Source organism: Schistocerca gregaria, chromosome 2 (genome assembly GCF_023897955.1).
Source record: "Schistocerca gregaria isolate iqSchGreg1 chromosome 2, iqSchGreg1.2, whole genome shotgun sequence".
Classification (NCBI taxonomy): domain Eukaryota; kingdom Metazoa; phylum Arthropoda; class Insecta; order Orthoptera; family Acrididae; genus Schistocerca; species Schistocerca gregaria.
This window is the reverse complement of record NC_064921.1, coordinates 884,778,424-884,803,777: the sequence shown is the minus strand read 5'-3', so window position 1 is coordinate 884,803,777 and position 25,354 is coordinate 884,778,424. Positions and strand designations below refer to the sequence as shown.

The 25,354-nt window shown below is 42.2% G+C and overlaps 2 non-coding genes across 2 annotated transcripts; both read left to right on the top strand.

The window, feature by feature from the left end:
- Positions 1–595: 595 nt before the first annotated feature.
- On the top strand, positions 596–669 carry Trnat-agu (transfer RNA threonine (anticodon AGU)). Its single transcript has one exon. It is a non-coding gene; the product is annotated as a tRNA-Thr (tRNA).
- Positions 670–16,503: 15,834 nt separating this feature from the next.
- On the top strand, positions 16,504–16,577 carry Trnat-agu (transfer RNA threonine (anticodon AGU)). Its single transcript has one exon. It is a non-coding gene; the product is annotated as a tRNA-Thr (tRNA).
- Positions 16,578–25,354: the final 8,777 nt, after the last annotated feature.

Sequence of the window (25,354 nt, the reverse complement as noted above, 5' to 3'; positions counted from 1 at the left end):
CGCGCTACGAATTATTGCTGACCGGTAGTTTTTACAACACCCCATTGTCGAGAAGAAGAATTGATATTGTTTTATTTAAAGAGGAAAACTTTAATTACAGTTCCTGTCGGGACAGCGCATGATAAAAAAAATAAAAAAAAAAGAACGAAGACAAGATTGGACTTACTAGAACCTGCACAGAGGTATTTAGGCGCTTCAGACACGAATGAAACGGAAAGACTGACGGGGATGATATTTGCTTTGTGAGGCGTTCAACTGCGTGGTTATCCACGCCCGTACAAATTCCCAAACTTTACACTGTCCAGTCTCGCCACTTTCCCGAATGATTATGGACTGATGAGGACAACACTAACACCCAGTCCCGTAACTGGAAGAGACCCTAATATCTGGTAGAATTTCAAGTACCCTTTGCCACGCACGTCACTGTGGTTCACAGAGTAACGAAGTAAACCACATTCTCGGCGAGGTACGCGCGCTATGAGAACCAGTATCAGCTGTGCCAGCTGTTCTGATGACGTCACTCGCAACAAGTGTAGGGACCAGCTGCTCACTGCTGAGTCAGGGACTTCAGGCTACCCTCAACACACACCTACAAGGCGCCGTGGCTTAGTTGGTTAAAGCGCCTGTCTAGTAAACAGGAGATCGAGGGTTCGAATCCCTCCGGTGCCTCACAATAATTTTTCTTCACACAGATATGAAATTAATGACTTGTGGCAAGAGACGTTAAGCGCCATCACAGCCCGTTACCGTGTGTTACATTACAGTAGGGTAATTACAGTACCAATAGTTTTCTCTCTTTTTTAATACTTTCAGAATGATATTATCCATCGACTGGAATATTATTTTCCAGTCGATGGATAATATCATTTTGAGAGTATTAAAAAAGAGAGAAAACTATTGGTACTGTAATTACCCTACTGTAATGTAACACACGGTAACGGGCTGTGATGGCGCTTAACGTCTCTTGCCACAAGTCATTAATTTCATATCTGTGTGAAGAAAAATTATTGTGGAATATTATTTTCCAGTCGATGGATAATATCATTTTGAGAGTATTAAAAAAGAGAGAAAACTATTGGTACTGTAATTACCCTACTGTTATGTAACACACGAAATCGATGAAAATATTTAACAAACGCGCTTGGAACGTTACAGTCTACTGAATCCTTTGTAATTGCAAATGTAGATGCGTATAACGTGTCGGTGACTGTGTGTGTGTGTGTGTGTGTGTGTGTGTGTGTGTGTGTGTGTGTGTGATCACCTGTAGTGCTCTTTCTGATGTCTGTGTTATACAATAAATATTATTTACATATGTTGGAACTAACCTCTCCATTTCCAAAGCTCTTTGAGCAACCACTTTTACATAAAAAATTTCTTTTATCAATTACATAAAATAATTCAGATGTTACTTCATTTAACGCTTTGACATTCCAGTAATATTCTATATAAATGGCGTACTGCCTGACTCACAATCAGTCACAGCGATTCCCGCCACACTGGAATAAAGGAAGATACCGAAGCAATTCAGATGTGTGCTGCTAGCGTTACCGTACGGTCCAGGAGCTTAGATAGCACAGAAGATGATATTTTCTCGAAACGCTATTGAGGAAGTTTAGAGCAAAGGTCCTCAACTTTTTTCAACTTAGCACCCGCTTGTTACGTTGGAACTGTACCCTCATCCACGCATTATACGAGAGCGAGTCAAATGAAAACCTTAAATTTGTAATAACAAATCGAAATTTCGAGCCGTTATCCTGAAAGTTGGTAATCATGCTACAAACAGCGTGCAGAATGGCCTGTGGGTGGCAGCATAGTGCATATGCACACATACCGTCGCAGTATCAGTATAAAGATGGCCACCCCACTTCCGACTTGCACCAGGGAAGAACAGCGTTCTGTTATTCGGTATTTGCGTAGTGAAGGTGTGAAACCTATTGAAATTCATCCACGAATGAAGGTTCAGTACGGTGATGCATGTTTGTCACAGCAGCAAGTAGGAGTAGGAAGTTCGCAAATGGTGTGACTGCAGTGGACGATGCTCCTCGTCCAGGTCAGGCACAACGAGTTGTGACTCCACAGAACATTGCAGCAATTGAAGCCATAGTGACACTGAATGACATTGCAGCGTCTTTACAGATTAGTCATGGGTCAGCCCACCAAACTGTGCATGATATGCTCCAGTTTCACAAAGTGTCTGCAAGATGGGTGCCACAGCAGCTGACTCCTGAAATGAGAGAACGGCGTGTTGAAGCTTGTGAAGGACTTCTTTGGCACTTTGAACGAGAAGGTGATGGCTTCCTTGCAAGCATCGTTACTGGGGACGAAACCTGGGTTCACTTCCACGAACCGGAAACGAAGAGAGCGAGCAAGGAATGGCGCCCGCCATTCCTCATCACCAAAACCAAAGAAGTTTCGAACCATCAGCAGGGAAGGTTACGCTGACTCTCTTTTGGGACGAAAAAGGCGTCATTTTGGAGCTTTACGTGCCTAGAGGGACCACTGTCACCAGTACATCATACACAGATCTCCTAAAAAATCATGTGCGGCCTGCAATCGAATCAAAGCGACGTGGATTGCTGTCAGGAACATGACAATTCAAGGCCCCACAATGTCCGTACAACAGTTGCAACAATCACCGACCTGCATTTTGAATATCTTCCTCATCCACCATACTCACCAGATTTTGCCCCAAGTTATTTCCGTATGTTTGGACCACTCAAAGACGCAATAGGAGGAAAGAAGTTCGTTCTGATGAATAGGTACGCCACACTGTGTTTGAGTTGTTGCGCGGGCTACCAAAAGAATTTATTTTCTAAAGGAACTAATGCACTTTGTAAGCGCTGGAGGACTTGCATTGAGGCCGGCCGGAGTGGCCAAGCGGTTCTAGGCGCTACAGTCTGGAACCGCGCGACCGTTACGGTCGCAGGTTCGAATCCTGCCTCGGGCATGGATGTGTGTGATGCCGTTAGGTTGGTTAGGTTTAAGTAGTTCTAAGTTCTAGGGGACTGATGACCTCAGGTGTCAAGTTCCATAGTGCTCAGAGCCATTTGAACTTGCATTGAATGTGGGGGAGATTATGCTGAAAAGTGATACAGCTTTGTACCACTTATGCACAATAAATAATATATTTTTTTTTAAATTTAAGGTTTTCATTTGGCTCAACCTCGTACAGCGTGTTAATGCATGAAGATGTAGACTGGGATGTTAAAGGTTTTGTCTTCTCATACCTAACAACAATCTCGCTAAGTATCACAGATGGAATTACATTGGCGACGGAGCAGCGCTTCGCTGTTACAGTAGGTATTAGGCAGCATCAAATGCATGTTATAATTCATCGTTCGTTGGGTGAAATCCTTCTCAAGTTCCACATTTTCAGCACTTGTGCGGTTTGCTTTGTTTCCTCTTAACCATTCTGCAATTGGCCGATTCTGCAAGAATTGCATGCTGAGCAGCCTGTTCCCTATATTTCGAAGTTTTTCCGAGCCTTTTTGTATTTATGTGGCCTCTAACTGTCCAGAAATTTAGCCATTTATATTGTTACTTAACTTTTTACCGTTACATATCCATTTGTTACGTTTATAGTGAAGTTTCGATATATCTCACTCTTCCTTAATGACATGTTATCGTTGCAAATAGAACAAACATACAAAATTTCTTATTTTTTAAAATTTTTTTCTGATGACAAATTCTTACGCTGAGGATGTAAATAACTGATAATCGTATTTCACAAGTAGTTATGTTTTATGGGTTTCATCATTCGATATAAGTAACAATGCATAAATAAACAGTTATAAAGATGAGTACAGGCGGTTTCTTCTTCTGGTGTGCACCGGTGGAGTAAATCAAGTAAAGCGGTTACTGTGACTCGGTATCTTCACATCTCGGAATTTGGAGATTAATGTCCGTCTCTTGAAACTATCTTGCCATGTGGACACAGATTTTTGGCTGTGGAGCAAGATTCCTGGTAGTTATAAGTAGGGGAACTGGCATTTTGACGAGTACCTTACAGGATTGGCCTGCTGACAAGTGTAGTGGAAACAGCTGAGCAGTAGGTGGTTTACATCTCCCCATTCTGATAGGCGATCTTCGCAGTATCGAGATACTGACACTTTGATTCCGTAGAGACATGTAGGATAACACCTGTGTCCATCTTGAATTCTTATTGTTGATGTTATAAGGCGTCTTGTAAGCTTTAACTTAGTTTCCGGCTTTAACTCGGAATACGAGGGCAAGATGAAAAGCAATCCTTCAGAATTTTTTATGTGACATCTCTCAAAGATTTCCAAATAACAAACGTTATTAGCATTCTACATCTTTATTCTTAATATTTACATATATTTAAAATGGCGGTGTGTCACGTAATTTTGCCAGTGCGTGAGAAACAGCGAACTGTAATCACGTTTCGAATTCGAAAAGTTTGTCCATATATGGCACACTCTCTCCTTCAGCACGACAATACCAGACCACACACGAGCGCTGCGACATCTTCAACAATGCGACGCCTTGGGTTCACTGTCGGCGATCATCAACTATACAGTCCCGATTTGACACCATCAGATTTTCATTTGTTTCCAAAAGTTAAAGAATAGCATCGAGAATTTCACTTCGTTAGTGATGAAGCGGTGTATGCAGAGGTAAGGTTGTGGCTCCGTCAGCAAAGTCAAACATTCTACTGTGACGTCATCAACAAACTGGTCTCTCGTTGGGACAAACGTGTTCGTCGCCGTGATGACTATATTGAGAAATAAATGTGTAGACATGAAGAGTGTAGATGTAGAATGTTAATAACGTTTGTTTCATTTATAAATCTTTATGGCGGAAAAATATATTTTTTTATGACTTTATTTTCTCTATAGTCTTCCTGATTACATTGATGTATACATTATAGGGTTTCAAATGAAAAACGTCCTATATATATACCATATTTTAAAGTTACGGTCATGTATGCCCCCACGCCCCCTTTATTTCTGTTACAGAAACAAGTATTATTTCGAAAAGAACTGTGAACTTCCCGTTTGCAGCACTTATACGTATTATACATTGTATATGTTCGTAACAGTGCAGGTTTTAGTGTCTGTGAATGATTATCTTTACTAATATTTACTTTTGTTTCGCTGAAGCACTATGTTCACGTGTTACTGAATGTTTGTTGCCCAAGTGCTACATATATTTGTGGAAGTACATATCCTTTAGTGTGCAATAAATACGAACTATGCCATGCATCAAGATATTCAATAAAAGGCAATTCCGTGGTAACCAGTTAAAAAAAACACACTGTTGAAAGTAACCTATGTATCAGTTCTTCATGAAAGAAACTCCCACATGGCACACCTCCTGGCGATCCAAATTTTTATGCTAACAATGACGCTGTTTGTAGAGGATTTGTTGTTGTTGATGTGGGCATATTATCTTCTTTGATAAAGGAAGCGGCGAAATGTAAACAATGTGATGGTGTAGGCTGTCTGGAAACAACTGAACAACAAAGTAGAAGGAAGGGTTTGGCGTAAAAATTAGTTGTTCTGTGTAGAAATCGCAATAAATCTACCTTGAAAATGGCTTCGAACGTTGTGCATAATTTATATGATGTGAATTTGAAGTTAGTGTATGCAAAGTGTGCAATAGGAAAAGGAAAAAAGGCTGCTAAAACGTTTTGTCGTTTGATGGACCTCCTCCTACCAGTAGTTTCAGCAAGTACGTAAAAATACTTTTAGGTGCCTTGACGGTTGTGTCTAAAGCATCCATGAAACTTGCAGTAGAAGAAACTGTAAATATTAATGGAATCAGGGACATCGGTGTTGCACTTGATGGGACATGACAACGTCGAGGACATTGTTCCTTGAATAGTGTTCTAAGTGCGACTTCCCTGGAAAATGGAAAAGTTGTTGATGTGAGTGCTTATGTGTGTACTGCCACATCTGCCATGGTAACACTGAAGGACATATTCAACATCAGTGTTCTAAGAATTATGAAGGTTACTCTGGAGGTATGGAGCTCTAAAAATATTCCAGAGGTCGGTGTACGTTCACAATGTTAGATACACGAAGTACCTAGGCTATGGGGACTCTAAACCTTTCAATAAAATTAATGAGCTCAGTGTTTATGGTTATACCTTGGTAACAAAACTGGAGTGTTGTGGACACGCGAAAAAGAGGATGGGTGCTAGATTGAGGGTGCTACGAAGAGAAATGAAAGGAAAGTTGCTATCTGATGGGAAATCTCTGTCTGGCCGAGGCAGATTGACAGAAACTGAAACAGACCTTCTTCAGAGTTATCATGGACTGGCCATTAGACGAACTGCTCCTCTTAATGATGTTACAGCAATGAGAAAAGCTGTATGGGCCACCTACTTTCGTAAGTTGTCCACAGACGACCAGGTGGTCTGTTCATGGACTTTGCCCTAATGGAGCCCATTCTTGGTGTGGTTACCAAAAAGCAGAAGAAAGTGGTCAAATATACCATCATAAGCATTCTCTTCCTGAGGCTGTTATGAATGAAATAAAACCAATTTTTAGAGTCCTGATTGGCCCTGTTTTGCTTAGTAAATGTCTTCATGGGGGCACTCAGAATACAAATGAAAGTTTCAACCATTGCATATGGAAAAGATTACTCAAGAATGTTTTTGTAGGACTAAATACATTAAAAGTTGGTGTACTAGATGCAGTGATATCTTTCAATGATGGAGTGATAGGAAGGCTGGAAGTGCTGAGAAATTTAAGCATAAAATGTGGCTTTTATATGGACGATCAATTGCTTGCGTGTGACAGACAATGGGTGCATGAAGCTGAAATATTTGCTCTTCAAGTTACCGAAGAAGCAAGAAGTGCTAAAAGGAATGCCAAGAGGAGGCTTGAAGGTGAAGAAAAACAGCAGGATGAAAACTATGCTTCAGGAATGTTCTGAGGCACAGTTTAATTGGACTCATATCTTCTTTCGCAATTTCCTGCAAGTTGCATTTTTCAGAATTCAGGTATCGTACAAATATTTACTAAAGTTTATAAAGTATTGCTCTAATTTTTCTATAACTTACAATAGTCCATACGCATGTAGTAGCCCTATGCTTTATTTAGAAAGTTTGTCGCTTGCTTCTTCTCCACCTTTCATGCAGTAAAAGTGCATAAGGCATGACGTTATTACTTCTTTAGTACTAGCAGTATTCGCCCCGTATTCGTCAGAAACAATGACATGCTTGAAAACTTCCGCATCATGCATGATGTATAAATTTATAATTTCTTTGCTTCTATCTCTGTTCGCAATAAATTTCGTAGACAGAGTCCGCATATGCCACTGAATGCACCTAGAATATTATAACACTGAGCGACATGTAATTCAGGAAATAAGACGTCATAAACAATGAAGTAGTGAAAAACTGCTGCATCATGCAATGACGTTTAAATTTATTTTGATACTAACTCTATTTGCAACACCGTTTTGCAAACAGTATCCACATAAGCCGCTGAATGTACGGGTGCCACAGAATAACGGTAATGTTTGAAATGAGTAGTGGCACCCATGGGCACGTGGCAGCACTGCGGGTTCGTGACGGTTACCGAGTAAACAGTCCGCCGTTTCAGTAATCATGGAGCAGTGGAACGGACAACAGCGTACGTTAGCCATAAAAGTCTTTTATAAAATCAGTGACAGTTTGGTAGCGGCGCAGAGGGAGTTTCGACGTTGTTATAATTTAGGACGTCATGATGCCTTTCCGTCGAAACAAGCGATAAAATGTTGGATTAATAACTTTGAAGAGACTGGATCTGCCCTCAAGAATAAACCAACAGGTCGACCAAGCAGTGTGCGTTCTCCAGCGAACATTGATGTTGTACGCGAGTCTGTCTTACGGATTCCACGGCGTTCATTCGTAAGAAAGCAGCAGTGGCTAGAATGTCACGGAGGAATGTTCGCAGAATTCTTCAACTTGATTTAAAATTTCGTCCGTACAAACTACAGATGGTGCAACAATTGAAGGGCAACGATTACCGGTTACGATTAGGATTCTGTCAATAAATGATAACAAAAATAAACTATGACGATGAATTTTTAAACAAGTTGTGGATGTCAGATGAGGCACAATTTCATCTCACAGGTTATGTGAATAAACAGAACTACAGTTACTGGGAAAACACAAATCCTGTTGACGTTCATGAGCGCCCTTTACGCGCTAGTAAAGTGACAGTATGGTGTGGTGTTTCATCACATGGGATTACCGGACTCTATTTTTTCGCAAATAAACAGGGAAACACAATAACTGTCAACGCCGATCGTTACGTGGATATGTTACGAACTTTACTTACACCTGCATTGAACAACTTTCCAAACGTTCAAGAAGCCTGGTTTCAACAGGACGGAGCAACATCACAAACTGGAAGGCAATCAATGGCATATGTGCGAGAATTCTTTGGCAACCGTGTGATATTACGATTCGGTATCATTCGCTGGCCCCCTAGATCGCCAGATTTATCAGTTTGTGATCTTTTTCTTGTGGGGCTACCTCAAGACCAAAGTCTACACGACTTGACCAAGAGTCCTGATTGAGTTAAAACAGAGAATTCAGGATGCAATTCATAGTATCCCAGCTGAGATGTTGCAACGGTGAATGAGGAATCTCAACACCAGATTTCACGAATGTATTCGTACAGGAGGACGGCATCTAAAAGACGTAATTTTTAACAAATGATAAATACCATCAATATTTCGTAAATGGCAAAGTTGTAAGTTTTCAATTACTACGAATGCAATTTCTTTCCTTCATGACTTCTAGTTTTATTGGATTGTGGAAATGTTCCCGTTTTTCTGTGTCACGCTGTATTTACAAAATCATATCGTTCTATAACACATAGCTTAGTAGACATGACGTCATAAACATTAACCACAAGGCAAGATGCTGCGTGGTACGGTCATGGACGCACAGTTATAAATAAATACCTGGGCAATGCTGGGTTTCCCCGCTACTTATTCCTTTAAAGATGGGTACGAATTTGGTACATAGTTTTCCGTCCACACTGTCGGAATAGCGAAAGTTTAACTATAACTACCGTGTACAACACAGGGTTAAGCTCAGCAGTCATGTACAGTTCAGAAACCTGAAGCATGATTAAACGAGAAAAGGAAAATATTTGAAAGACGAATACTAAGGAAGATACGGAGACCAAACATAGTTCAAATGGTTCTGAGCACTATGGGACTTAACGTCTGAGGTCATCAATCCCCTAGAACTTAGAACTACTTAAACCTAACTAACCTAAGGACATCACACACATCCATGCCAGAGGCAGTATTCGAACCTGCGACCGTAGCGGTCACGCGGTTCCAAACTGAAGCGCCTAGAACCGCTCGTCCACAACGGCCGGCGATACGGGGACCGTTCTTAGATAAAGGAGAGTAGAGGAGGAGGAAGAACGAGAAAATCTACCTGTTGATGCAACAAACCTACAGAAGCAGAAGAGCAAAAGAGACCAGTGGTCGAGTCACGTAGCCCGTATGCCAGAAGCAAGACACGTAAAGAAGACGCTTGAGGGGAAACCAAACACCTAACTCCCCATAAGACGAACGAGGCAGCGCTGGATGGACGACCTGGCGAAGGTCCTGGTAGCCCAGGGGACAGACAGGCAGTTTTTGGAAGCAGAGCTTAGTTGCTGAATACCTATGTAGGTATCTGAGTCCTTATGAAATGGAAAGAATGTATAACCTCAGTCACAGGTAAAGAAGTTGGCAGACTGCAGCTCATTGGTAGAATACTATCGAAATGCAATCAGTCTACAAAGGAAACTGTCTACATAACATTCGTGCGACACATCCTAGAATATTGCCAAAGCGTGTGGGACCCGTACCAAATAGAACTGACAGGGGATATTGAACGGATACAAAGAAGGGAAGCACTAATGGTCACAATTTTATTCAAAATAATTATGAAAAATCCGCCTCGATTGCACAAACTACCTGGTGTTTACCTAGATTTCAGCGTGGGTAACCACGCCTTCTTCAGAACAAATATAAAACAGCTGGCCTAAATAGGCATAGTGAAAGCCTAAAATCAACACCTACAGCAGCAAGACCCCACAATTCTTTTTTTACAAGTACACGGTACATATGTACCAAGTCAATAATAGTACTTACCTCAACCCTGTGTGTGCAGCCTCGCCCCTGCCAACGTACGTTGGTCACAGGCTCTCCACCGAACTGGGGCACCGCGGGCTGCTCACATGCGCGGCTATCGAAATCACAGCGCATGCTCGCGGCCAGGAAACGCTCTTCTTATGCATCGGAGCGGGGTTACAAAGTTAACACCGATCGGGACCTAACTGATTGCCAAAAGATGTCGCACAAATAGCAAATTGAGCAAATGATAAAAGCGATGATGCGGGAATTAACACGTATTTAATAGCAACGCACGACAAACTTTGTGCTCGGATGGTAAATCAGCCACAAGCTAATATGGAGGCCCTAGAATTAGGTAGAAATTACAACTATTTGTTTGACAGCTTTTGGCAGTCAGTTAGGTCCCGATACGTGTTAACTTTGTAATCCCGCTCGCGTGCATAAGAAGAGCGTTTCGTGGCCACGCGAATGCGCAGTGAGTTCGATAGCCGCGCATGTGAGCGGCCTGCGCTGCCTCAGTTCGCGTACGTTGGCTGGGGCGAGACAGCACACACAGGGTTGAGATAAGTAATATTATTGGCTTGGTACATGTGTGCCCTGTATTTGTAAACAAAAAAATGTGAGGTCCTGCAGCTGTAGGTGTTGATTTTAGGCTTTCACTATGCCTATTTAGGCAAGCTGTTTTAAATTTGTTCTGAAGAAGGCGTGGTTACCCACGCTGAAACCTAGGTAAACACCAGGTAGTTTGTGCTACCGAGACGGACTTTTCATAATTATTTCGATACTTACGATTGCTGATGCGCTGCAATGTTGAAAGTTCTACAATTTTATGAGACCCATGAGAGTGTCAGCAAGCTGTTGTGCTAATTGATTTGGGGGACACTATGTATTTTCTAGGTGCTTCAGTCCGGAACCGCGCGACCGCTACGGTCGCAGTTTCGAATCCTGCCTCGGGCATGGATGTGTGTGATGTCCTTAGGTTAGTTAGGTTTAAGCAGTTCTAAGTTCTAGGGGACTGATGACCTCATATGTTAAATCCCACAGTGCTCAGAGCCATTTGAACCATTCTGAACACTTTGTAGCGTTCACGATAAATTGTGGTAAATAGTAATACGTTCCGCTGAAACGATGCTAGGCAAGTATAAATTGGTGTTACAATTTTGTGTTACAGATGTGATATGAATTGTTGTAATATTAAATGCTATGAAACTTCCTGGCAGATTAAAACTGTGTGCCCGACCGAGACTCGAACTCGGGACCTTTGCCTTTCGCGGGCAAGTGCTCCACCAACTGAGCTACCGAAGCACGACTCACGTCCGGTACTCACAGCTTTACTTCTGCCAGCTGTGAGTACCGGACGTGAGTCGTGCTTCGGTAGCTCAGTTGGTGGAGCACTTGCCCGCGAAAGGCAAAGGTCCCGAGTTCGAGTCTCGGCCGGGCACACAGTTTTAATCTGCCAGGAAGTTTCATATCAGCGCACACTCCGCTGCAGAGTGAAAATCTCATTCTGGATTAAATGCTATGTTTGTTCTGTATTTTCTGCTCTACCATCCAGTCCAGCAAGGTGTTCCATTACTGTTCTGAAGACGCGGCAACATTGGAGTCCAACCGAGGGCTAGCGGGCGGCGGACGACGGACTTGAGATTTAATTTGATGATTAAAATATCTTGCTAAATGAATAAAAGATGAAATTATAACCAATATTGCGTCCGCTGTCTAATGGTGAACATTAAAAAGTTATGTTCTACCAGATATGTATCTGTCGGTGATTTTTTTCACGTGAGAATTTCTCAGAAGAAACATTGTGATATCTCGGATAGGAGAGATGCAAAATACGAGGATATTTAAGTCTGACGATTTCTAGCTGCAAGAAGATTCGGTAAGCAACTTTTATGGAAATCCTCAATGCTCATATGAAGTTTTGAAGAAGCTACATGAAAGTTTAATGCCAATAAATGTCACTACACAAACGAAAGAACTATCTTATGGGTGGAAGTTACGATTTCAGTGCGCGTGTTATACCGAGCGAGCTGAATCGACTTACTAACGGTAATTACGCCTTGACGCGCGAGATTAGCCGAGCTGTCTGAGGCGCTGCAGTCGTGGACTGTGCGGCTGGTCCCGGCGGAGGTTCGAGTCCTCCCTCGGGCATGGGTGTGTGTGTTTGTCCTTAGGATAATGTAGGTTTAGGAGTGTGTAAGCTTAGGGATTAATGACCTTAGCAGTTAAGTCGACAAGATTTCACACACATTTCAATTACGCCATGGTAAAGGACTTGACCGATACGTGACACATGTTTTATGTTATCTTCCAAGGCTACTATTACAAATGTCAAGTTGATGTTTCAACACGCATGATCCCGGTTGTTGGTGAGCGTGTTATCTCTGACTGCGATTCGTATCTGAAGTGAACAAAGGGATTAAACCTATATTAACGAAGTTCAGATAGTGATGTCAATTTTAGGCAGTTATTTAGATGCATATGGACTCAGAAAATACTTATCGGTATAAACTTTCATTAGAAATTTACATGAAAGGAGATACTGCCTCTAGAGCTTAACGAACTGTGTGAATATCGACTGAGTGATACTTTCGTTTGTTTCACGAAACTATAAACTTCTCCTCAAGAACGGAATTTGACATTCTACATCCAGAATTACCCCTGGATCTCCCTGTTAGCGAAAAGGATCTGCTATTGAAGAACAGTGTTTCATTAGAAGAAGATTTTAACTGGATGAGATTGATGCGGCTTTGTGTAATTCCTGATTTGACTACGATTTGCATCTGCGGCGAGGCCACAACAGTCATAATAGTAACTACACTAGAAATCGAAGTACTTATCCATTAAATAATTCGTCGCTGGAAGCACGTAATTGACAACAGGACCTGGAGAGATGTGGAGAGATGGAATAAGAGTCTCTGACCGTTTTTTCCACCAACCTGTCGTCTTCTAAAATTGTGTCCCCAGCGCACAAGACAGCTCGTCGGTCATGGGATCTTCTTCGGCGGAGGCTGCTACGCTGTCAATTCCAACCTGTGATTGTGCTTTTTGCGGGATGTTGCTTGCCCAGGTTAGTCTCTGTATCTACAGTGGGCAAGATCTGTAGTATTGACTATGATGGTAGGCGATACTTCTCATTAATGTATCCTGTTTGTTATAATTCGAATATTCACACAACACTCGACATAAAAATGGTTCAAATGGTTCTGAACACTATGGGACTTAATTGCTAAAGTCATTCAGTCCCCTAGAACTTAGAACTACCTAAACATAACTAACCTAAGGACATCACACACATCCATGCCCGAGGCAGGATTCGAACCTGCGACCGTAGCGGTCGCGTGGTTCCAGACACTAGCGCCTAGAACCGCTCGGCCACCATGGCCGGCACACTCGACATAGTTTTGTTAATTGTATGGTAACTTTTCCATCCAACTTCCGAAAAATGATACACATGTCCGGCTCTCCGCTACGCACTAGACAATGTGATTATTACATATTCACAACTAAGTTACACCCGATATAGAGCACAACATGTCCGGCTCTAAAGAACAACCGAAACAGAGTGACTATTACATATTCACATCTAAGTAACGCAGATACTGAGATACGTGTCAGGCCCTCCAGAACTCCCGTAACAGAGTGACTAGCGCAGCCGAAGTATTTGTCTCCCAGGCGCGCCGAAGCGACCCGAAGGTGTCGGAAGCACTTCCATTACAATATCATTACTCTTATGCTTCTCACAACTAGTGAAATTTAATAAACACAAACGATGGACTCGTAGGGCAGCCATGAGAGATTGTCATAATAAAAACCGGGTTAAGTACAATGAAAAGTATATAAGTAATTAATAAGAGGTGTTGGGCGATTTGGCGCCTAGCACCCGAACCTGTCGACCAATCAGAAGCAAGTTCAACACAATTGGCGGATTCTCCCACGGTAGTGGTACATACTGTACCATCTGTCATTTGTACCCCACTCCACTTTTGTACCATATGCTACTTCACGTGTATCAAGCTGCATTACGGAGACCTTCTAGCAAAATAAAAAACTGGCGGCCACAGCCAGGAGTATCACAGCTCTCCTGATCCAACCATCCTGTTGTTCTTTTCTACTGACAACATTTTGGCAGTATTATCATATCTGGGGTTGTGCCCATATAATCTGAAGGATGTGTGGACTTTCCCACATTGCCTTCTGTCTGAGCTATAAGGTTTTGATAGAATGATTAAGTTCTGTGTTTAATGAGTTACGTGTGGAGAGCATTTTGTGTCTTGGTGTATGTGTTTGAGTCAAACTATGGCGCGTCTGTGATGTTTGTTAAGAGCCTACTTTCGGAGCACGTGATGCTTTTTCAAGTGAGTGTCAGCAGTCATTCCCCAGATCTCACAAACACGCAATCTACATCTACATCTACATCTACATGGATACTCTGCAAATCACATTCAAGTGCGAGACAAAGGGTTCATCGAACCACCTTCACAATTCTCTATTATTGCAATCTCGTACAGCGCGCGGAAAGAATGAACACCTGTATCTTTCCGTACGAGCTCTGATTTCCCTTATTTTATCGTGCTGATCGTTCCTCCCTATGTAGGTCGGTGTCAACAAAATATTTTCGCATTCGGAGGAGAAAGTTGGTGATTGGAATTTCTTGAAAAGATTCCGTTCAAACGAAAAACGCCTTCTTGTAATGATTTCCAGCCAAATCCTGTATCATTTCTGTGACACTATCTCCCATACTTAGCGATAATACAAAACGTGCTGCCTTTCTTTGAACTTTTGCGATGTACTCCGTCAGACCTGTCTGGTAAGGATCCCACACCGCGCAGCAGTATTCTAAAAGAGGACGGACAAGCGTAGTATATGCAGTCTCCTTAGTAGATTTTCTAGGTGTCCGGCAAATAAAACGCAGTCTTTGGTTAGACTTCCCCACAACATTTTCTGTGTGTTCTTTCCAATTTAAGTTGTTCGTCATTGTAATACCTAGGTATTTAATTGAATTTGCGGCTTTTAGATTAGACATTTATCGTGTAATCGAAGTTTAATGAGTTCCTTTTAGCACCCATGCGGATGACCTCACACTTTTTGGTATTTAGGGTCAACTGTCACTTTTCGCACCGTTCAGATACCTTTTCTAAATCGTTTTTCAGTTAGTTTTGGTCTTCTGATGACTTTATTAGTCGATAAACGATAGCGTCATCTGCAAACAATCGGCTGCTCAGATTGTCTCCAAAATCGTTTATATAGATAGGGAACAGCAAAGGACCTATAACACTACCTTGGTGAACGCCAGAAATCACTTCTGTTTTACCCGATGACTTTCCGTCAATTGCTACGAACTGTGACCTCTCTAACAGGAAATAGCAAATCCAGTCACATAACTGAGACGATATTCCATAAACATGCAATTTCACTACGAGCCGCTCGTGTGGTACATTGTCCAAAGCCTTCCGGAAATCCAGAAATACGGAATCGATCTTAAATCCCTTGTCAGTAGCACTGAACACTTCATGTGAATAAAGAGCTAGTTTGTGTTTCATAGGAACGATGTTTTCTAAACCCATGTTGACTGTGCAATGAAGATGGATGGACCACTTTGCCCTAGTTGTGAGTACTGAGACCGCATTTATCCTTGCCTCCTTTTAAACCGGCGGGAGTACGAATTCTACATTACACAGCGATGACCAGATACTTTTTATCAGATAGTTTATATCGTTGTCTATGATTCCCGTATGGTTTGACACACTGATAAGAGTAACTCTCGTACAACAAATACACGATAGCTCGTTTTCAAGCTCCATGATTGATGTTCTAGTTTTCCGAGGGCGGTCAGCGGATGTGTTACTCCGAGAATATCGTTCACATTAAGTGCTTGTTTGAGGGTCTCTGTTGTTGCTAGAACCTCGGTCGCACAGCTGATTGTTCCAAGGGAACACTTGCACATAGCTCAGGTTGTCAGTATACCGTACGCTGAACTACATTTAGTTCCTAGGTGGTAGATGTGAAGAAGGGTCTCGCTTGATATAGAAGATTGTAACAGCGGATTTAACACTCAAGTCTGAGCAGCGCCGGGTTGTACTGAGGCATTCTTACCTCCACTTAGAAGGTGCAAGAGCCGACTTAAGCATTCGTACTGGTGTAGACCGACATTTCATCGGGGAGCTGAGCAGTGCAGAAAGATGAGGGAATGAAATTTATTAAAGCATCTGTGAGTTAACCACGATACGTCATTTGGTGGAAATTGTAAACGAAAAAAAATTCTGCGACTTTTCACCTAGTTCTGTTCGACGGAGCTTGCTGTGACGAGCATTGCCTTGGAGCTCCAAGTGTCATCTTTCGCACCAGCTGCAGGAACCAGCTGTTCACTTGCTGGTTCTACCCACACTTGTGCCAGCGACATATCGTGGCGCCGTGGCTTAGTTGGTTAAAGCGCCTGTCTAGTAAACAGGAGATCGAGGGTTCGAATCCCTCCGGTGCCTTACTAATTTTACTCCCGCTACGAGATGCATCTACAGACAGTGATAAACAATTGATCATTATCTCCAAAGCAAGACGTACGAGTTTCAGAATATATTCAGTTTAGTACCTTGTACAAGTGTACAATCTACAAAAATTCTATTCAGAGGATAAGGCACATGAAATAGACAGTGCACTGCTTTTTTGGACTACTGGTGGATCATGACATTAGTTGGAAAATACACCCCACATAATTGGTAGAGCGTAGAACACTTTATCGAGCGAGATGGCGCAGTGGTTAGCACACAGGACTCGCATTCGGGAGGACGACGGTTCAATCCCGTCTCCGGCCATCCTGATTTAGGTTTCCCGTGAGTTCCCTAAATCGTTTCAGGCAAATGCCGGGATGGTTCCTTTGGAAGGGCACGGCCGATTTCCTTCCCAATCCTTCCCTAACCCGAGCTTGCGCTCCGTCTCTAATGACCTCGTTGTCGACGGGACGTTAAACACTAACCACCACCACCGTAGAGCAATTTAACTCAATTTTAATATAGTTTCCAAAAAAAAAGTGTGACATATTGCCTCTGGTGGTAGTATTGGTCAAAACTTGCCAAGGTAAGGGGATTAGGACGTCAAACGGGCAGACTTGGAGCAGGAGAGGCACACAACATTTTTATTTCCACTGCCTATACTGTTACGAATAAATTCATAAAACTTTCTCATCATGACAAGGAATGACTCAGTATTCACACTCATGACAGTGGAAGGTCAAAAACATAAAAAAATCATATGTGAAATTTCATCAGTTTTTCACTTACTGTTGGCTGCATTTGTTGCTATAGGTACATTTTTATTCATAAGTAAGAGAGATTCTTCGATGAGTTTTGAACAACATACAAACCATACTTACAGTCGTATGAAACTCTAGAATTTATTTAATTTATGAAAAAATATGTGAGCTGTTACATTTTATAGTTAATTATCTCAATCGTTACCACAGTTTTTCATAGATTTGGAAAATTCTGAATTTTCATACACCTGTAAGTATGGTTTGTATGCTGTGCAAAATTCATCGAATAATCTCTCTTACTTATAAAAACAAGTGTATCTATAGCAACAAATGCAGCCAATAGTAAGTGAGAAAGTGATGAAATTTCACATGTAAAAAATTATTTTGTTATGCTTTTGAATTTCCACTGCTATGAGTGTGAATCCTTAATCCTTCCTGGTCATGCTGATAAAGTTTTATGAATTTATTTGTAAAGGTATAGACAGTGGAAATTAAAATGTCCTGTGGTGCATCTCCTGCTCCAAGTCAGGCCGTTTGACGTCCTACCCCTCTTAATTAAATAACATTAAAGTGAACCAAGACTGCAAGAAACGTTGAGAAATAGCCCGTTTCACTTCTTAGGAATATAGTGTAGAATTCAGCGATGTAGAATTCACAAAAGATGGCATAGTAAATTACCACAGTAAGCACACGAGGGCAGATGCTGACCCTGGAGCAATCACGAAGGTGAGACATCGGGATCACTTCAGTATCAGTGTTTGGACAGGAATTTTTGGCAACGGACTTATAGAATCGTGCACTTTACCGATAAGATTAACGAAACTTGTTTATCCGTTTGTTAAAGTGTGTCGCCGATTTCTGCGCGCTGAATTACCAGCGGTAATGGGGAACATTACTCTTGCAGAAAGACAATGACTGTGGTTTATGCCCGACGGGACACGACGTTACACGGTCACTGGATTAGTCGAGGAGGTCCGGCTGCAGGCCTTCCCGTTCACTGGACGTGAATCGGTTGGCTTTCCGGCTATGGAGACGTTTAAAGGCAACCTCTCGAGAATAAATAGACGTTACAGGAACGTTTGACCAATAAATGTGACGCAGTCCGAATGAAGGTGGGTGTATTTGAAAGAGTGCTGATTCACTGCGAAGAAGAGCTGAAAGATGAATCAGAATGTGTGGTAACCGCAGGCAGCACTGCCTAGAGTCCCTACTTCTACATAACAGACAAATGGGAATTAGAGGCAAGAGTGTCTCATATCTCAACAGATACAGGTTTCCTAAATGTCCAGTTTTGGCTAATTCTATCTCCTGTGCAAATATGTGACATTTTCTTTAAACATTTTGTATATAGCCACTAACATTGGCAGCTATTTATCATCTATTGTTGGATAAGGTTCTTTCCAGACTTCTCCATACGTCTCTGCTTTCCGTCTCCAAGTCGGTCCTGCTTGTTTCTTTATGTTATCAACCCATGTTGCATTAGATCTTTTCTTAAAACAGGGCCTGCTTTGCCCGTCTTTCGTTATTCCGTCTCATTACTTGCCAATAACAATAACTATCACGTCCTCAAATCTTGTCTTTTATCTGTTCGTCAGGTTTTCAGTCCCTTCTTGTTATGCCCAGAATGAATCTTTCCATTTTTCATCGGGCATTCCTCAGTTTTTGAAACTTTGCGCTTTTACCGTTAGTGCTTCACTGCCGTTAAGTCAGTGGTGGCACTACACACTGCCCATATCATTTCCGTTTAAGCAACGTGGGGAATTTAGTTCAGAATACAGCTTTCCATATCCCAGATGACCTTCAAGCCATTTTTACCTCCGTTTCTTCAAGCAGCCTCTAGAAGGCCTATATCATTACTCAATATTTCCGAATGTGCAGTAATATTGAGCGTATGTTGGTTGCATTGAGAGACTGTCCAAAACAGTGAGCAGATCAAAAACTGTTGAAAAATATTTGCGTTATCTGAGAATTACTGCGCCGCCTGTTCTCGCATCTCACTCTCGTTTGGGCTTCCTTGTGTTCGCTGTTGCGTTCGTCTACTAAAATGAATCCAAAATAAGAGGAAAGATGGTATCACAACCGTAAAATTAACAATGATTCGTATGAGTTGTTCTCACTAAATATACAGAGTGAGTCACTAACTATTGCCACCTAGAATAACTCCGAAAGTATGATAGTGCCTGAAACGTTTGTGGGACAAATGTTGCATGAGTTAACAGGGGCCATAATATCACGTTGGTTTTTTTGTTGCTAAGTGGGGTTCCTTCAGAGATATGAAGGTCAACTTTGCACTTTTAAATGGGATGCTATAGTTTCGTACTCATTTTCTGATAGCGGCTATAGAGACGAATCCAATGATGTGTAACAGTAAGATCTTTGAAGGTCAACTAAGGTGAAAAAGGTGGCATGAACTTCCACTTACAGAAAGTGTTCGAAGTGATGACCATTGGTATCAATGCAGTGCTGCAATCTTCTTATCATGGACTGAGTGGTGTTCCTTATCACTTCGCCACTTATCGAAGCACATGCTCTGACAATTCTATCTCGTATATCGTGCAAATAGTAAATATCAGCCGAATAAAGCGTTTCTATCAAACGTGCCACTGACATGTAAACACCATTCGACGGTTTAGCAATACAACACTAATAAGAACGGTAAGGCTAGTGTCGTCGAATCAAGCGAATGCGGATGATGTATTCCTTCGAATAACAAGTAAATATTCTTCTCATTTACGGAGAATGCCAAAGAAATTCAGTGAGAGCTAGAGATTTATACGTTGAAAGATATCCTCAACGTACTCACCCTACACGTTGTACATTTAAATATGTGTATGACAAATTGAGAACAACTGGATCTTTACTGCGTCGGAAACATTTCCGGCAAAGGAAAGTTACTAACAAGGAAATGGAAATTGGTACTCTTGCCACTGTGGTTCGATACTCTTGTGTTAGTTCGTGTCTAATCGCAAGGGAATCTGGCATGAGCCAGAGTAGTGTTGTTCGTGTTCTGCATCGCCACAAAATATCATCCTTACCATATCAGTCTCCACCAGGAATTAACTGGTACGGATTGTTTGGGCCGCATTGAATTCTGCCGATGAGCTCAGCTTCAGATTCAGAGGGATGACACATTTATTAATTTGATTTTATTTACTGACGAAGCTACATTCACGAACCATGGAAATGTTAATTTGCATAACATGCATTACTGGGCAACTAAAGATCGATGTTGGCTGTGGCAAATAGCACACAAAAACCGTGGTCGGTGAATGTGTGGTGTGGGATTCTGGAGGAGGGAATTATAGGCCCCTATTCCATCGAAGGAATTCTTAATGGTAGGAAGTACACCACATTCCTGCAAGAAATATTAGATCTGTTATTGGAAGAAATACCTTTAGGAACAAGGAACAGAATGTAGTATCAACACGATGTGTGTCCGGCACATTTTTCGCTGATAGGTAGAAATGAGTTGCAGAGACAATTCCCAAATCGTTGGACTGGACGCGGAGAAGATGTGTCATGGCCGGCAAGTTCACCAGACTTGACGCCTCTGGATTTTTTCTTGTAGGGATTCGTAAAAGACATTGCTTATAAACTCGTTCCAACTACATCTGAAGATTTGCGAGAGAGAATTGTCGGAGCATGTGCTTCGGTAAGTGCCGATGCGATTAGGAATACCATTCAATCCATGATAAGAAGACTGCAGCACTGCATTCATACCGCCGGCCGGGGTTGCAGGGCGTACAAACTTTGTGAACCTGTTTATTTAAAAGATGAGATTGAACATCTATGCTCAACTTTCGTGAAGAATGGCTATTCTAACAAGGATATAGATCGAGCACTTCGCTCTAGACAAAGAATAAGGAGTAACGACGAACAACAGTCATCCAAGGGCAAAGTTTTTCTTCCGTTCATTAGTAAGGTCACAGACCGCATTGGGAAAGTTTTAGGCAAGTATGGGGTGGAAACTATTTTCAGACCCACCAGGAAAATAAAAGAATTTTTAAGGTCGGCAAAAGATGCACGACACCCTTTGGCTACACCGAGGGTATATAAAATTCCTTGTAGTTGTGGACAGGTTTACATCGGTACCACAAAGAGAAGTGTGAACACCCGCCTTGTTGAACATGAGAGGAATTTCCGCCTGTGTCACACGGATAAATCGGCCATAGCGGAACACGTTTTCCAGGAAGGTGATCATGAAATAAAATTCAGCGAGACGAGCGTCATATCAAAAACCTCGCATTATTATGCACGCTTGTATAGAGAGACTATCGAGACTGATAAACATCGTAATAATTTTAACAGGAAAGACGAAGGTGTTAAACTGGATAAAATTTGGATGTCAGCGTTGCACCGCAAGAGAGACGATCGACTACTTTCAATCGAGAATGTTGGCGTTACCAGAGACAATCTCATATCCGACTCCACGTGATCGACAGTGGCGTCCTCTGTACTGCCTAAGTAATCTGCGCTTCCTCGAGTTCTCTTCGCAGTTCGCCGCTTTACCTCCGAGGATGTATCCCGCAGTCGGAGACGAAACGTCAGGAGACAGTTTTATACTTTGACCACGGCCTATCAGCCCGGAAGTTTTAAGTGAAGACAATACCGGCCGTGAAAGCTTACATTGTATGGTTTATTGGTATCAATGCAAAAATGGTTCAAATGGCTCTGAGCACTATGGGACTTAACGTCTGAGGTCATCAGTCCCCTAGAACTTAGAACTACTTAAACCTAACTAACCTAAGGACATCACACACATCCATGCCCGAGGCAGGATTCGAACATGCGACCGTAGCGGTCGCGCAGTTCCAGACTGTAGCGCCTAGAACCGCTCGGCCACTCCGGCCGACAAACGTTAAATAAAGTCTCTTGAGAAATTGCTTTATTTCAGAGTTATTCAGTACAACACAAGATTAATTCTTTTCGGAAAGCAGCGACACGAAAGGACCCGAAATTCGATTCAACTACATACTGTATGTTTACCCCAGGACATGTGTAAAATGATCTTCATGTAGACGAAGACAGTGACGTGCTCGAATTTTTACCGCTATTGCTGCACGCTCCGTTTATCTTCTTCTGCACAGTTGCACAGCTATTTTCAATTCGCCGCTGTAGTTGTGCTGGATACTCAATTACAACACCATACACGGACCCTTTGTGACGGCCCGAAAGGTAAAAATCCCTGGGTTAATATCGGGAGATCTAGCGGGCCAAGCAACTGCACTACGTGTCTAATTACTGGTATGAGCAACATTTTACATTCCCTCTTGCCTTCCGACTGAGATGCGCAGGGGCACCGTGGAGAAAGCATCAGTAGACAGGCAGGCGCACACGGCACCCCAAAAGCCTGTACCACTGGCCAATCATGTAATGCCTACCACAAACGACATTGTGATACGTAACTTGGAAATAAAGCAGCTTCAGACAGATCTGTATTTCACATTTTACTGCTATTTTGACTCACACATTATACCTACGAAGTGTGTACAGGTACTTCGAATTACCCTGTATAAAGACAAGTACTTGTTAAAAGTTACTACTAAAAATCTCAAAAATTTCTTGGTTTTTTTGTTAAAATCGACTTTGGGAAAGAAAACGTTAAGGTGTGTTGTGACAATGTGTGTAGTTTCGTTTTCTAGCAGGCAGGCAGTTGTGATTACTATAGCGAGGGATTTAAATCATCAGACTAATCGCTTCATTCGTTATACGGGGTGGTCCATTGATAGTGACCGGGCCAAATATCTCACGAAATAAGCGTCAAACGAAAAAACTGCAAAGAACGAAACTTGTCTAGCTTGAAGGGCGAAACCAGATCGCGATATGGTTGACCCGCTAGATGCCGCTGCTACAGGTCAAACGGATATCAACTACGCTTTTTTAAATAGGACCCCCCATTTTTATTACATATTCGTGTAGTACGTAAAGAAATAAGAATGCTTCAGTTGGACTACTTTTTTCACTTTGTGATAGATGGCGCTGTAATAGTCACAAACCTATGGGTCACAATTTTAGTCGAACGGTTGGTAACAGGTAGGTTTTTAAAATTAAAATGCAGAGCATAGGAACGTTTAAACATTTTATTTCGGTTGTTGCAATGTGATACATGTACCTTTGTGAACTTATCATTTCTGAGAACGCATGCTGTTACAGCGTGATTACCTGTAAATGATGTCCGTCAACCTCAACGCGTTTGGCAATACGTGTAACGACATACCTCTCGACAGCGAGAATTTCGCCTTCCGTAATGTTCGCACGTGCATACGCAGTGTGCTGACGCATGTTGTCAGGCGTTGTCGGTGGATCACGATAGGTAATATCCTTCAACTTTCCCCACAGAAAGAAATCCGGGGACGTCAGATCCGGTGAACGTGCGGGCCATGGTATGTTGCTTCGACGACCAATGCACATATCATGATATATGCTATTCAATACCGCTTCAACCGCACGCGAGTTATGTGCCGGACATCCATCATGTTTGGAAATAGATCGCCATTCTGTCATGCAGTGAAACATCTTGTAGTAACATCGGTAGAACATAACGTAGGAAATCATCATACATTGCACCATTTAAATTGCCATCGTTAAAATGGGGGCCAGTTATCCTTCCTGCCATAATGCCGCACTGTACATTAACGCGCCAAGATCGCTGATGTTCCACTTGTCGCAGCCATTAGTTTTAAGCGCCTTCAGTTCCAAATCAGAGTGCCGTTTGCAATAACAAAAAACAAGGCTCAAAGTCAGAGAAAGGGAGTTATGGGTGGGGGTGGGGGGGGAGGAAGAGACGGACAGAAAGAAGAAAGAGGGGAGAAGTAGATGAAGCGAGAGAGAGAGGAGAGAGAGAGAGAGAGAGAGAGAGAGAGAGAGAGAGAGAGAGAGAGAGGAGAGAAGGAGATGAACAGGGGCTGGGAGGAGATGACGCACAGAGACAGGGGGAAGAGCAGAAGACGGCCACAGGGACGGGGCAGGAGGAGATGGACAGAGAGAAGGAGGAGGAGACTGGAATGTATATCCAATTCCCAAGCGACTTCGCTAGTAGTCTATTAACACCCCCAGAAAGTGGCAAATGATACACGTTGCTCCTTTCAGTAGCTCCTTTGACACCATGTACGCGCTCCGTTGTGCTATATCCACGTCCAAAGGTTGCTTTTTCATTTCCGTGACTAAAATTTTCAGTGCACAAAGTAAGAAGCAAAGTATGTATGATAGGTTACAGAATATCATTCAAAAATAAAAGAAGAATAATGAGTATAGCAAAGAGCCAAACATTTAGTTGGAGACACGGACGTTATGTGCTAAGAAAATAAGCAAGAATCCACAAATTTTGCTGTGACCGAAGAAAGGTTTTTCTTTCTGACTGCAGCATAGAAGAAGTGCGTTGATGTTCGGTTGGTGGAACAAACGCAAAAACCTTCGTCACACACTGGCAGGGGTGACCAGAAGCACTGCAGGAGATTTCAGCAGTGAGCTGTGGAGGCTGCTCTCTACAGCCGTTGTCTGCGCTCCCCTTGCTGCTCCTGCCGACCCCCAGGGAGGGGACAAAGGGATCCGCAATCCATTCACTGCATCTCTCTCAGGGGTGGCCACGAAACTCCTGCACACAGCGGTGTTTACTATCTGTTATTTGTGGAAGCAAAGTTCAGACAGGATAAAACTCGCTGAGAGGTCGCTCGTTCAAGGACAGAAATCTTCATTTACCAATATAGGTCGCAAGCCGTTGTACATTGCGTGGCGTAACAGTAACCGAACATTCTCAGAAAAATTGTAAGTCATTCCAAAAGAATCTATAATTAAAAATAAATTTACAGGTCACTGTAAAGTAACTAATGATGGGAGTTTGTACCGAAACGCGTCATGCTAATAAATATTAGTAAGAATAGAATGAAGCAGAAAAGTTAGTTCACAAATTTTGTAATAAAGTCGCCGACCTCGATAGAATTCTATACTACGTAGATACATTTGAGTTTAAATATTTTGTACCCTGCTCTTCTCACATGATGATCGAAGGAA